Here is a 15,269-nt window from a genome sequence, read left to right as displayed (position 1 = left end):
TAATGATTCATAACAAAAACACTATAACCAATAAATAATAGTCCCCCACATCCCCCTTCCCTAAACTCCTCCTCCTCCTAACTACTATTCTACTTCATGTCTCCATAAATTTGGCCATTCTAGGTACCTAACACAAGTGGAATCATGTATTTGCCTTTCTGTGCCTGCTTTATTAATAAGCATAATTTTTCAAGGTCTATCTATGGTATAGTATATATCCAAATTTTATTCCTACTTATTGCTAAATAAAATTCCATTGTATGTATTTATCAAATTTTGTGTACGCATTCATCCACCAATGGACACTTAGGGTGTTTCCACCTTTTGGCTATTGTAAATAATAATGCAAGAACACTGGTGTAGACATATCTATTTAAGTCATTGCTTTCAATTACTTTGGGTATATAGCTTGGTGTGAAATTCATGGGTCATATGGTAGTTCTATGTTTAACAATGTAAGAAGCTGCCAATCTGTTTTCCACATCAGCTGCACTATTTTACATCCCTACCAGCAATGCGCAAGGGTTCTAGTTTCTTCACATCCTTGCCAACCTTTGTTATATTCCATACTCATGGATTGGAAGAACAAATATTGTTAAAATGCCTATATTACTCAAAGGAATCCACATTTAATGCAATCCCTATCAAAATACCACCACTATTTTCCTTTCCTTAAAAAATTGTTATTCTAGTAGGTACAAAGTGGTATGTAGCAACATTATCAACAATAGCCAAAATGCAGAAAGAGCCTAAATGTTCATCAACTGATAAATGGACAAAGATGTGATACTCAGCCATAAAAAGAATATCTTGCCATTTGCAACAGTGAGGATGGACCTAGAGTGTATTACGCTAAGTGAAATAAATCAGTTAGAGATAGACAAATACCATATATTTCACTCATATGTGGAATTTAAGAAACAAACAGATTAACATAGGGGAAGGAAGAAAAAAGAGGGAAGGAGGCAAACCATAAGAGACTCTTAACTCTAGGAAACAAACTGAGGGTTGCTGGAGGGGAGGTGGATGGGGATAGGCTAAATGGGTCATGGGTATTAAGGAGGACACTTGTGATGAGCACTGGGTGCTATACGTAAGTGATGAATCACTAAATTATACTCCTGCGGGCACCTGGGTAGCTCAGTTGGTTACGTGTCTGCTTTTGGTGAGGTGGTGGTCCAGAGGTCCTGGGATCAAGTCCTGCATCAGGTTCCCCGCAAGGAACCTGCTTCTACCTCTGCCTATGTCTCTGCCTCCTTCTCTGTGTCTCTCATGAATAAATAAATAAAATCTTAAAAAATAAATTCTACTCCTGAACCAATATTACAATATGTTAACTAACTAGTATTTAAATAAAAACTTGAAATAATAAAATAAAATAAAATAAAATAAATAAAATGGTATGTCATTGTGGTTTTGATTCACATTTTACTAATGACTAATGCTTTTTACATGCTATTAACCATTTGTGTATCTTCTTAGGTGAAATGTATATTTATATCCTTTGCTCATTCTTAATTAGGTTGTCTGCTATTTTGTTATTTAGTTTTAGGAGTTCTTTACATATTCTGGATATTAATCACTTTTCAGATATATCATTTCCAAATATTTTCTCCCATTCAGTAGGTTATCTGTTCACTCTCTTGGAATTATCTTCTGAGGTACAAAAAGTTGTTAATTTTGATGAAGTCCAATTTATCTATTTTTTTTTATTTTATTTATTTATGATAGGCACACAGTGAGAGAGAGAGAGAGATGCAGAGACACAGGCAGAGGGAGAAGCAGGCTCCATGCACCGGGAGCCCGACGTGGGACTTGATCCCGGGCCTCCAGGATCGCGCCCTGGGCCAAAGGCAGACGCCAAACCGCTGCGCTACCCAGGGATCCCCCAATTTATCTATTTTTGTTGCTTTGCCTATGCAGTTTGGTGTCATATCTGTGAAATCACTATCAAATTCAATGTCATGAAGTTTTCCCCAAATGTTTTCTTGAGAGTTTTATCTCCTAAATTTAGGTTATGAATTCATCTTGAATTATTTTTTGTATACGGTATAAGATAAGGGTCCAACTTCCTTCTTTTGCATGTGGATATTCAATTTCCCTGAATCATTTATTGAGAAGAAGGTCTTTTCTCCATTAAAGGGTCTTGGAATCTTGGTTGAAAACTAATTGACTACTGATTTTTTGCTTACTTCTGGGCTCTCTCTACTTTATTCCATTGGTCTATGTATCTTTATGCAAGTACCATACTGTTTTAGTTGCAGCTCTGTACTAAGTTTTGAATTTGGGAAGTGTGAGTCCTCCAACTTTATTTTTCTTTCTCATGACTGTAATGGTTATTAAGAGCACCTTCCAATTCTGTGTAAATTTGAACATCAGGTTTTCCATTTCTGTGAAAAAAGCTGTTGGAATTTTTATTGCATTGAATCTTTAGTCACTGGGGTGCCTGGGTGGCTCAGTGGTTGAGTGTCTGCTTTCAGCTCAAGTCATGGTCCTGGGGTCCTGGGATTGAGTCCTGCATTGGGCTCCCCATAGGGAGCCTGCTTCTTCCTCTGCCTGTGTCTCTGACTCTCTCTCTGTGTCTCAAATAATCAAACAAACAAACAAATAAATAAAATCTTTAAAAAATTAATCTGTAGATCACTTTGGATAGCACTGACATCTTAATAATGCTAAATCTCTGTAACCATGAACACACAATATCTTTCCATTTATTTAAGCCTTCTAAAATTTCTTACAAAAATATTTTATAGCTTTCAGCATACAAATCTTTCACCTCTGTGGTTAGATATATTGTAAAATATTTAATTATTTTAGATGCTATTGCAAGATTAATTGCTTTCTTAATTTCCTTTTCAGATAGTTCATTGCTGCTATATAGCAACAGAACTGATTTATTAGTGTTGTTCTTTTACCTGGCAACATTGTTAAGTGGATTATTAGCTTTAATAGCTTTCTTGTAGATTATTTGGATTCTATGTATAAAATATCATACCAGCAGTAAACAGAGATAATTTTACCTTTTCCTTTCCAATTTTTATGTCTTTTATTTCTTTTTCTCATAGAATAACTCTGGCTAGAACTTCTAGTACAATGGTGAATAACAGCAGTAAAGGTTGGCAATCTTGTCTTGTTCTTGATCTTAGAGGAAACCTAAGTCTTTCTCTCTCTTTTAAAAGATATTTATTTATTTGAGAGAGAGAGAAGGAGAGGAAGAGGGAGATAGAGAGATACGAATGAGTGGAGGAGGGAAAAGCAGACTCCCCACTGAGTAGAAAGCCCAGCACAGGACTTGATCTTGGGACACTGAGATCATGACCTGAGCTAAAGGCAGGCACCTAATTGGCTGAGCCACCCAGGTGCTCCACCACTGAGTATCATGTTAGCTGTGGAATTTTCTCAAATACCTGTTATCATGGTGATGAATTTTCCATTTCTAGGTTTCTGAGTTTTTATTATGAAAGGTTATTGGGTTTTGTTAAATGTCTTTTCTTTTTCAACTGAATTAATAATGTTTTCTTCCTTTATTTCTATGAACGGGATGTATTACATTGATTTATTTTCTTATGTTGAAACACCCTTGAGTTCCCATTTGGTTATACTGAATAATATTTTTAATATGCTTTTGGGTTTGATATGCTTTTGTGTTAAAGATATTAGTGTTCTATTTATAAAAGGTACGTTTTTAATTTTTTCTTGTAATATATCTAATTTTTGATATGGTAATTCTGGCCTCACAGAAAGAGTTTTAGAAAGTGTTTCTCTAATTTTTTGGAAGAATTTGAAGAGGATTGCGTTAATTCTTCATTGAATACCTAATAGAATTCACTAGTGAAGGTGTCTAGTCCAGGACTTTTCTCGAGAGGTTTTTGATTTAGTGATTCACTATTTGTTCTAAGTCTTTTGAAACTTTTTCTACTATGCTAAAAATATGTAACATAAAATTTAGCATCTTAACTATTTTTAAGTGTACAGGTCAGTAGTTTAAGTATATTCACATTATTGTGAAAATATTTCCAGAAATTTTTCATCTTGCAAATCTGAAACTCTATACCAATTAAACAATTCCCCTTTATCCCTTTCCCCAGCCCATGGAAACCACCATTCTACTTTCTGTAGCTATGACTCAACTACTTTAGATACATTATATAAACAGAATCATACACTACTTGTCTTTATGGAATTGGCTAATTATACTTAGCATAATGTCATCAAGATCACATTCATGTTGAATAATATGACAGATTTCTCTCCTTCTTAATGTTGAATAAAATTCCATTGTACACATATACACATTTTGTTTATCCACTCATCCCTCATTGGACACTTAAATTGCTGCAACCTCTTGGTTATTGTGAGTAGTGCTGCTATGATCATGGGCATGGAAATAGCTCTTAAAACCTGAATTATTTCAGATACATACCCAGAAGTAGAATAGTTAGATAGTATGGTCATTCTATTTAAAACGTTTTGAGGACCCACCATACTGTTTTCCATGGTGGTTGCACTATTCACAACCCCACCAACTTTTCCACATCCTTGCTAAAACTTGTGTTTTTGTGTATAGTAGCCATACTAATGGGTGTAAGGCAGTATCATATAGTGGTTTTGATTTGCATTTCTGATTATTGATGTTGAGCATCTTTGCATCTTCGTTGGCCATTTGTATATCATCTTTGGAGAAATGTATATTCAAGCTCATTACCCATTTTTAATCAAGTTATTTTATTTTTTGTTGAGTTGTAGTTCTTTATAAATTCTAAATATTTATCCATTATTAGATATATAATTTGCAATTGTTTTCTCCCCTTCCATAGGTTACCTTTCATTCTGTTGATTGTGCTTTTTGATTCACAAGAGTTTTTATGTTGGAACAATGTAGTCCCATTTGTCTGCTTTAGCTTTTGTTGCTTGTGCTTGTGGTGTTATATTCAAGAAGTCATTGCCAAGTCCATTTTATGAAGATTTCCTCTTTTGTTTTCTATAAGAATTTTATAATTCAGGTTCTTACATTTAGGTCTTTAATCCATTTTGAGTTAATTGTATATGGTACAAGGGCCCCAATTTCTTTTGGATATAGATATCCAGTTTTCCCAACACCTTTTGTGTGTTTTTGGTTTTGCTTCCAACTGTATTAGTCTTTTTATTCTTTTGATAATTTCTTCCAGAGTTAACTACTTCCATTTGTAGGTAATGGAACGTGTAAGGAACCCACTTCAAATGTTGGCACAGCTACGAGCATGGTCTTTCCCTTTACTTGAACTCAGAATTAAGACTTTTGGTTCTTGTTTTTATAGATCATTCCCAGAGTAGAGATTTCTATAGAAATTACCTGCAGGGAGTCTTATGATTTCTAGTAGTAGTCTACAACCAGACTCTAGCTTCTCCAGGACAATACATAGGATGGATTTAAATATGTATTAAACTATGAGACACTTTCTCAAATGAATTTAAATGCATTTTATTTTTTAAAAAGATTTTATTTATTTATTCATGAGAGAGAGAGACAGAGAGAGACAGGCAGAGGGAGAAGCAGGCTCCATGCTGGGAGCCCGACGTGGGACTTGATCCCAGGACTCCAGGATCGCACCCTGGGCCAAAAGCAGATGCTAAACCGCTGAGCCACCCAGGGATCCCAAATGCATTTTATTTTTAGACAGCCTGCATGACCTGTGTTTTTTTCCTTAAAAACAATGCTTCCACTCCAAATACATCAAGGTCAAAATAAATGAAGAGCTGAAGAAGACACCAGTCCCATTTCTCTAAGTCCTGGTGTTGTGTGGATTAAGAGCAACAGCCAGTTATGACAACAGGTGATACATCCAAAGTAATAGTCAAATTCCTTAACATTTTTCCATGTCCAAACCGTCCTTAAAGAGAATCATATATGGGGTCACACCATCCTTATCGTAGTCTAGCAAAGAAGCCATGCCATCTGGATTCACATTTTCACCAGTAAAGAAATGGTAGTTTTTGAAATTAGCAAAGGCGTGCTTGATTTGTTCTGCAGCTTCTGTCATGAAAGGTTTTACTCTCTCTAATCTGTTTTTCAAGTTTGCCTTTGATTGATTTCATGTAATCTTTGACGTACTTCATGTATGCTTCTTTTGTGAAGCAGGTTTCCTGTAAGTGATGGTTCATGACAATCAGTCATGATCAGCATCAGTGACTTCTGTGATTTTCGTACCTTTGCCCTCAGGGCCTTCAGCAGAAGCATTTCCACCCATGAGCAGCAAGTCATCAGTGTCACCTTCTGTTCTACTGATTATCTTCTCCTCTATCTCTAGGCACAGGTCATCCATGATCTCCTGGATCTTGTAGATGTTGGAGAATATCTCATCATGGCTGAAGATGTCTGGGTAGATGATTATAATGGAAGCTGGAGAAAGGATGGCAGCACTAGCTTAGTAGGAGCTGGGAGTTTTGAGCCTGTAGTGCAGCCTGGGTGACACTTGCGGGGAGGGGAAGCAGGCAGAAAAGCTCCCATCACCATTTGTTGATAAGACTGTCCTTTCCAAAAAAAAAAAAAAAAAAGACTGTCCTTTCCCCATTAAATGGTCTTATCACCTTTATTAAATATAATTTAACCATATATGGAAAGACATATTGCTAGGATCTTTATTCTATTCCATTGGTATATTTGTCTGTTTTCATGGCAGTACATTGTTTTCATTATTATAGCTTTGCAATGTTTTGAAATCAGGAAGTGTGTCCTCCAAATTTGTTCTTTTTCAAAATTGTTTTGGCTATTTGAGTTCCCTTGAGATTTCCATACCTATGAATTTTAGAATGTTTTCTCTATTTCTGAAAAAAAATATGATAGGGATTGTGTTGAATCAGTAGAGCACTTTGGGTAGTATGCACATCTTAATAATATTACATCTTCAAATCCATAAACATGGGATGTCTTCCCATTTACTTCTGTCTTTTAAAACTTCTTGGGACACCTGGGTGGCTCAGTGGTTGAACATCTGCCTTTGGCTCAGGATGTGATCCTGGGATCCCGGGATTGAGTCCTGCATCGGCTTCTCCCTCTGCCTATGTCTCTGCCTCTCTCTCCGTGTCTCTCATGAATAAATAAAATCTTTAGAAAATAAAAAATAAAACTTCTTTCAGTAATATTTTCTTGTTTTCTGTGTACAAGTCTTTCACCTCCATAGTTAGGTTTATTTCTAAGTATTGTATTATTTTGATGCTATTGTAAATAACATCATTTTTTTCTTTGTAAATTACCTTGAGATATAACTTACATACAAAATAATCTACCCTTTTTTTGTATCTTCAAGTACTTGATTTTTTTAAATAATAAATTTATTTTTTTATTGGTGTTCAATTTGCCAACATACAGAATAACACCCAGTGCTCATCCCGTCAAGTGCCCCCCTCAGTGCCTGTCACCCATTCACCTCCACCCCCCGCCCTCCTCCCCTTCCACCACCCCTAGTTCGTTTCCCAGAGTTAGGAGTCTTTATGTTCTGTCTCCCTTTCTGATATTTCCTACCCATTTCTTCTCCCTTCCCTTCTATTCCCTTTCACTATTATTTATATTCCCCAAATGAATGAGACCATATAATGTTTGTCCTTCTCTGATTGACTCATTTCACTCAGCATAATACCCTCCAGTTCCATCCACGTTGAAGCAAATGGTGGGTACTTGTCATAATCTACCCCTTTTATTTAAAATTTTTTCCATTTATTTTTTAAAATATTTTATTCATTCATTCATGAGAGACACAGAGGGAGAGGCAGAGACATAGGCAGAAGGAGAAGCAGGCTCCTGACAGGGAGCCCAATGCAGGACTCGATCCCAGGATCCCAGGATCATGACCTGAGCCAAAGGCAGATGCTCAATCACTGAGCCACTCAGGTGTCCCTTATGTTTTTTTTTTCCAATTTGTACGTTTTATTCCCACAAGATAACCGGGGGGGGGGGGGCGCCAAGCCTCGAGCCGGGCAAAGGAACCTTCCTCCGGCAGGGGGTGCACGCCGGGTTCTCGGGTCTGCCCCACCAGCGGACTGGTTTTTAGACAGACCGTCATGGGTGCCGGGATCCCTTATGTTTTTATTGAAGTTGGATGTGACAGCATATAGCATAACACCAGTGATGGGATGAGCACTGGATGTTATAATAATTATTTTCTTAATTTCTTTTTTGAATTGTTCACAATTCATATACAGAAAAACAATTCATATTTTTTATAATAAATTTATTTTTTATTGGTGTTCAATTTACTAACATACAGAATAACACCCAGTGCTCATCCCGTCAAGTGTCCCCCTCAGTGCCCGTCACACATTCACCCCCACCCCCCGCCCTCCTCCCCTTCCACCACCCCTAGTTCGTTTCCCAGAGTTAGGAGTCTTTATGTTCTGTCTCCCTTTCTGATATTTCCCACACATTTCTTCTCCCTTCCCTTATATTCCCTTTCACTATTATTTATATTCCCCAAATGAATGAGAACATATAATGTTTGATTTTGCATCCTTCAACTTTGCTGATTTCATTCTTTAGTTATCTCAGTGTGTGTTTGCGTGCAAAATCATTAGCATTTTCTACATATAAGATCAAGTCATCTGCAAACAGATTTTACTTCTTTTTAAAAAGTTTTTATTTTAATTCCAGTTAGCATACAGTGTAATATTAGTTTCAGGTATACAGCATAGTGATTCAACACTTACATACAACACTGGGTATTCATCACAAGTGCTCTCTTGAATCCCCATCACCCATTTAACCCATTCACCTACCCACTGCCCCTCTGGTAACCAGAAGTTTGTTCTCAATAGCTAAGAGTGTTTCTTCGGTTTGGATCTTTTCCCCCTTTGCTCATTTGTTTCCTAAATCCCACATATGAGCAGAATTATATGGTATTTGTCTTTCTCTGACTGATTTATTTCACTTAGCATAATACACTCTAGCTCCATCCACGTCCTTGCAAATGGCAAGATTTCAATCTTTTTATGGCTGAATGATATTCCAGTGTGTGTGTGTGTGTGTGTGTGTGTGTGTGTGTGAGTGTGTGTATCGTTTCTTTATCCATGCATCAGTCAAAGGACATTTGGGCTCTTTCATAATGTAGCTATTGTAGAAAATGCTGTTATAAACATCGGGATGCATGTATCCCTTTGAATTAGTATTTTTATATTTTTGGGGCAAATACCTAGGAGGGCAATTGTTCGATCTTAGGTTTGTTCTGTTTTTAACTTTCTGGGGAACCTACATACCCTTTTCCGGAGTGACAGCACCAATATGCACACTCACGAGTGCAGAAAGGCACCCAGCCTCACCAACACCTGTTGTTTCTTGTATTGTTGATGTTAGCCATTCTGACAGGTGTGAGGTGATATCTCATTGTAGGTTTGATTAGTATTTCCCTGATGATGAGTGGTGTTAAGCATCTTTGCATGTGTCTCTTAGCCATCTGGATGTCTTCTTTGGAAAAATGTGTATTCATGTCTTCTATTTTTTCATTGGGTTATTAATTTTGGGGGTGTTGAGTTGTATAAGTTCTTTATATATTTTTGATACCCTTTATAAGATATGTCAATTCCAAATATTTTATCCTATTCAGGAGGTTGCCTTTTAGTTTTGTTGACTGTTTCCTTTCCTCTGCAGAAGCTTTTTATTTTGATGAAGTCCCAATAGTGTATTTTTGCTTTTGTTTCCTTTGCCTCTGGAGACATAACCAGAAAGAAGTTGCTCTGACAGATGTCAAAGAGGTTACTGTTTGTGTTCTCCCCTAGGATTTTTATGGTTTCAGGTCTCCAATTTAGGTCTTTAATCCACTTTGAATTTATTTTTGTGTATGGTGTAAGGAAGTGGTCCAGTTTTATTTTTTGCATGTTGCTGTCCATAGACTTTTATATTTTTTAATGTATGCATTAGCAGCTATAAATTTCTCTTAGCACTTGTTTTGCTGCATCTATCTTAGGATGTTGTGTTTTTGTTTTCATTCATCTTTAAGTATTTTCTAATTTTCCTTGTAATTTCATTTTTGACATATTTATTGTTTGATCTTGTTTAATTTTCACAATTTGTTAATTTTCCAGTTTTCCTTCTCTTATTGATTTCTGAGTTAATGCCATGTCATTGAAGAAGGTATTTTGTATATTTTTCTTTTTAAATAGATCAAGACTTGTTTTATGGCCTAACAGAGTCTTGAAGAATGTCCTATGTGCACTTGAGAATAATGGGTATTCTGCTTTTGTTGAATAGATGTTCTGTAAATGTTGAATAGATCTAGTTGGTTTATTATGTTGTTCAAATTTTTTATTTCCTTACTTATCTTCTGCCTACTTTATCCACATATTATGGAAAATGATGTATTGAAGGCTTTAACTATTACTGTAGAACTATTTCTCCCCTACAATTCTGTCAATTTTTGCTTCATTAAGTGTCTATTAGGTATGTAAATATTTATATTTGTTGTATCTTCTTGATGTATTGATCCTTTATTAATACAGAATGCCTCTGACTTTTATAATCTTCTAAAATTTATGTCTATTGTTTCTGGTATCAGTATAGCCAACAAAGCGTTCTATTGGTTACTATTTGTATGGAATATCTTTTTCAATTTTTTCATTTTCAATCTGTCTTTGGAGGTAAAGTGAGTCTCTTATGGAGAACATGTAGATGAATCATGTTCTTTTAATCTCTTCTGAAAATATATTTTGATTGGAGTGTTTAATTCATTTACATTTAAAGTAATTATTGATAAGAACAGGCTTACTTCTGCCATTATGTTATTATAAGTCTTATAACTTTTACACCCTTCATTTCCTCCATTATGGCCTTTTTTTGAGTATTTAATTGATTTTTGTAATAAAATATTTAATTGCCTTCTAATTTTCTTTTGGATATATTTTATAGATTTTTTTTGTGGTTACCAGGGGGATTACATTTAAAATTCTATAGGCATAGTAATCTAATTTGAATTCATCCCAACTGAACTCCAGTAGCTTACAACACTTTCCTCTCTACAGCTCCATCACCCTTTTTTTCTGTTATTGTTATCACAGATTATATCTTTATACATTGTGGACCCAAAAGTATAGCTTAATGATTGCTTTTTCTTACTTGTGTTTTTTATTTTATTTTTTTTCTTACTTGTGTTTTAAATAGTATTTTAAAATGTGGAGTTACAATCCCAACTAAAATGATGCTAGCTTTTATAATTGCCCTATATTTATCTTTACTGCAGGTCTATATTTCTTCATATAGCTTCATATTGTCTAGTGTCCCTTTCATTTTAATCTACTCCCTTCAGCATTTCTTGCAGGATATATCTAGTGGAAATGAACTCCTTCAACTTCTGTTTATCTGAGAATGTTTTAATTACTCTCCATTTAAAAAAATAGTATTTGCCTGATAGAGAATTCTTGGTATAAATTCTTCCTTCAGCATTTTGAATATATAAACTCACTACATTTTTGTCTCCAAGGTATCTGGTGCTAATAATCTTAAGGATGATCCCTTGTATGTGACAAGTCACTTTTCTTTTGCTGCTTTCAAGGTTCTCTTTGTTTTTGTCCTTCAGTAGTGTGATTATAATATGTCTTAGTGTGGATTAGTTTGTTTTTCCAACATGGAGTTCATTGAACCTCTTAGATTTGCACATGTGTCTTTAATCAAATCTGTAAAGTTTACAGCCATTACTTTTTTTTGGATAATTTCTGTTCTTGTTTTTTCTTTCAAGTTTTTAAGTTCCAGTCAGTTAACATACAGTGTAACATTAGTTTCAGGTGTAGAATTTAGTAAATCATCACTTACATACAGCACCCAATGCTCATCACAAGTACCCTTCTTGATATCCATCATCCATTCAACCCATTACCCCCACCACCCTCTAGTAACCCTCAGTTTGTTCTCTATAGTTAAGAGTCTGTTTTCTGGTTTGCCTCTCTCCCATATTCATCTGTTTTGTTTCTTAAATTCCACAACTGATTAAAATCATATGGTAGTTATCTTTCTCTGACTGACTTATTTCACTTAGCAGTGAAGGAAACAATAAAACTAAGTTTACCTTCTGAATGGGAGAAGATATTTGCAAATGACATATCTGATAAACAGTATCCAAAATATATAAAGAAGTTATAAAACTCAATACTCAAAACACACATCTCTGCTCCTTTCTATCTCTTCTTCTGGAGTTCCTAGAATTGTATATGTTGGTTTATTGGTCAGCTTGATGGTGTCCCACAGATGTCTTAGGCTCTGTTCACTTTCCTTCATTTTTTCTTCCTATTTATCAGACTCAATAATTTCCATTGCCCTTACTTCAGATTAACTGATTCTTTTTACTGCTTGCTCAAATATGCCTTTGAGCCTCTCAAGTATATTTTCGTTTCAGTTAACTTTCAATTCCAAAATTTCTTTCTCGTTCCTTTTTATTATTTCTCTTCATTGATATCCTCACTTTGCTCATACATTATTCCTTTCTTTGTCCATGTCTTCTGTTAGATTTTTGAGCATCTATAAGACAATTGTTTTAAAGTCTTTGTTATGTGTGACACCTGTGCTTTTTTTTTTGAAGTTTTTTTTTTGACTTTTATTTATTTATTTATGATAGTCACACAGAGAGAGAGAGAGAGAGAGGCAGAGACACAGGAGGAGGGAGAAGCAGGCTCCATGCACCGGGAGCCCGACGTGGGATTTGATCCCGGTCTCCAGGATCGCGCCCTGGGCCAAAGGCAGGCGCTAAACCGCTGCGCCACCCAGGGATCCCCACACCTGTGCTTCTTTAGGTAAGTTTCCTGTAAATTTATTTTGTTCCTTCGAAGAAGCCACACTCTTGTGTTTCTTTGTATGCCTTTGAAAACTGAGCATTTGAATCTTATAATGTGATAACTTTGGAAATCAGATTCCCTTTTCCATATCCAGGATTCTGTTTTTTATGTTGTTGTTGTAGGGAGCCTCTTTGCTGGAAATCAACCTGAGGTGGAAGTTTAACTTCTCAGGGCTTTTCTGAGACTGTCTTTTCTTGTGCATGCACAGTGGCTTTCTAAATTATCCTTTATATGCGTTTTTTTTTTGTTGTTGTTTTTGTTTTTTTGGGTATGCGGTTGTTTTTGAATGCCCCTTCCCACAAACACCCTGGGTGCATCTCCTCTGTTTACCTTAGAAGCCACCTTGGCTGGTAGGTGTGAAACAATGACCAGCCTCTGTGCCAGTAATCTTAAACAATCAAAAATCAGAATACAAACCCCAATTCTTAGAATACAATGTATTTACTGTCCACCCTGGCTCCAGCAAATCATGTTTCAAATGCAGGTTGGTGTTCCACAGCTGCCTGTCATGGGCCTGGAGATTGGAGATTTAGTAGCTGCTACCGCACTGAAGGGTGAAATTCACTATTATTCATAGTTTTTTTTAGCTAAACTTTCCCCTAAACACTGCAAAAGTTCATATAGAACCCATAATTTCAATCTAGTCACTTCAGACAGTTTTTTACCAGTAAAATTTTCTAAGTGGAGAGATGGTTTCATGGCACTTTCTACTCTACCATCTTCCCTGATATTACTCCCCAAATATAATTTTAGAATATCCCATCTTTTACATGGAGACCTGTCATGCCATCTTTATTATATATAAAGTCACCATTTTGGTCAGTTACTGATTTCTAATCCGTTCTATAGTTCTATTTTTACCTCATCACCAAATTATCTAATTATTGTAGTTTCATGATAAGTATTTACACAGTTTAAATTCAATTTTGTATTTTGAATGTAAGGTCTGATTGAGGTAGTGCTATACTAGAGGAGGAATGAAACAATATAAGACACTAGTGGACTGCCTGGTTCCTTTCAGATTTCATGATCCCTGTAAAATTGTGTCTGTTCATTTTATCACTTTTACCCTAGTGCCTATCATGGTGCTAATCAGTTACTACTTGACAGAAGATGAGGATTACTGGCCTTTGTCCCTCAAATAGCAGCATTTCATGCATGGAAGTCCTGCCCTCAGCTGGCTAGATGGCCACACACTGAATACTTTTTCCTGTTAACTGCTTTTGCCTTTTCTTTCAGATTCCAAACATAGGAGCCCACAGGAGAACCTAGCCCTTTGCCTTCCTGGTGTAATGCCTTCTAGGTCTGGAGAATATGAGGCAATTCTTGTGATATTTATAAAATTATCCAGAGATGAGTGAATCAGTTGACATCTAATATTTGAATAAGTCTTTTTAAGTGGACGCACTGTCTCTTCTCATTGGCATCTGCATTCCCTTTAGAATCTCTCAGAGCTCACCATTATTTGTGGTTTAGATGCACTGCCAGTAGCATTTATTAGTGCTAAACTGTCACTTTTTTTTTCTATATGAAACAGAGACTACTGTTTTAAGCCATGATCACCATCATCATACACACATTTTTATCTCACTTGTCTACTTTATTTCCTAATTATGTATTTCTACAAGTGAAAGTGCTGGACCCAAAAATATGGATCTCCTCTATTTACTGATATTATAAAATTATTTCTGTGTTAAAATCATACCATAGTACAGTCCTTACAGCAAATTATTGGTATGCTTATTTACTCAATTCTTCTGATTTTATGTATCCAACATTTAAGATGAAAAGCCTCACCAATGTCATAGATGAAAACCAGTATTTTTTTACATATGAATTTAAAGATTCTTTTAATATTTTAGTTGGTCAAACTTTATTTCTTGTTACAAATCTTCATATTCTTTAATCATTTTGCTTTACATATTCTCACATGTTCCTTTAGATTTGTGCCTTCCCTCTCCTGGTCCTGAGATAAATATCAAAGTTGGCTAAATCCAAGCTTTGTGGTCTTGTCATGAATGACTACAAAACTACTTTGGGAGGCACTTATGCATGAATTCTTGTCTATTACTGATCACTTGTAAGTCAACTATGGCTAAAGCTTGAAGGATGGTCCTTGACAGCAATTAGAGCTTATTCTTTGTGAAATGTCAGGATGATTACATTTCTCATTTCTTGATGATTTTATATTTAATTCTAATTTGTGCACTGTAAATTGGTACAATTTTCTGAGTGCCACCTGTGAAATTGAATTAAATTTGGTCATTCTATTTGAGTCAGCATTTCTACTTATAAAAGTGCATCCTAATGCAATAGTAAGGGATGTTTCCAAAAAAATAATTAAAATTGTCATCCTTTTAATCACCAGCCTAACTCATCTGTTATGGGATGGATGGAATTTAGAAACGATAGGGGTAGGACAATAATAAAGTTCCAAGGGGAAACAAATTCGATAGACATCACCAGATGTGCAGTATGCATGT

At 35.6% G+C, this 15,269-nt stretch overlaps 1 pseudogene; it reads right to left on the bottom strand.

Annotated features, from left to right (window-relative positions):
• Positions 1-5,843: 5,843 nt before the first annotated feature.
• LOC129517998 (translationally-controlled tumor protein-like) lies at positions 5,844-8,039 on the bottom strand (annotated as a pseudogene).
• Between the last annotated feature and the right edge of the window lie 7,230 nt (positions 8,040-15,269).

The sequence above is a fragment of the Nyctereutes procyonoides genome, unplaced genomic scaffold, assembly GCF_905146905.1.
Source record: "Nyctereutes procyonoides isolate TBG_1078 unplaced genomic scaffold, NYPRO_anot_genome, whole genome shotgun sequence".
NCBI lineage: Eukaryota > Metazoa > Chordata > Mammalia > Carnivora > Canidae > Nyctereutes > Nyctereutes procyonoides.
Note: the sequence above shows the minus strand (reverse complement) of the source record. Positions and strands in the feature narration are given on the sequence as shown.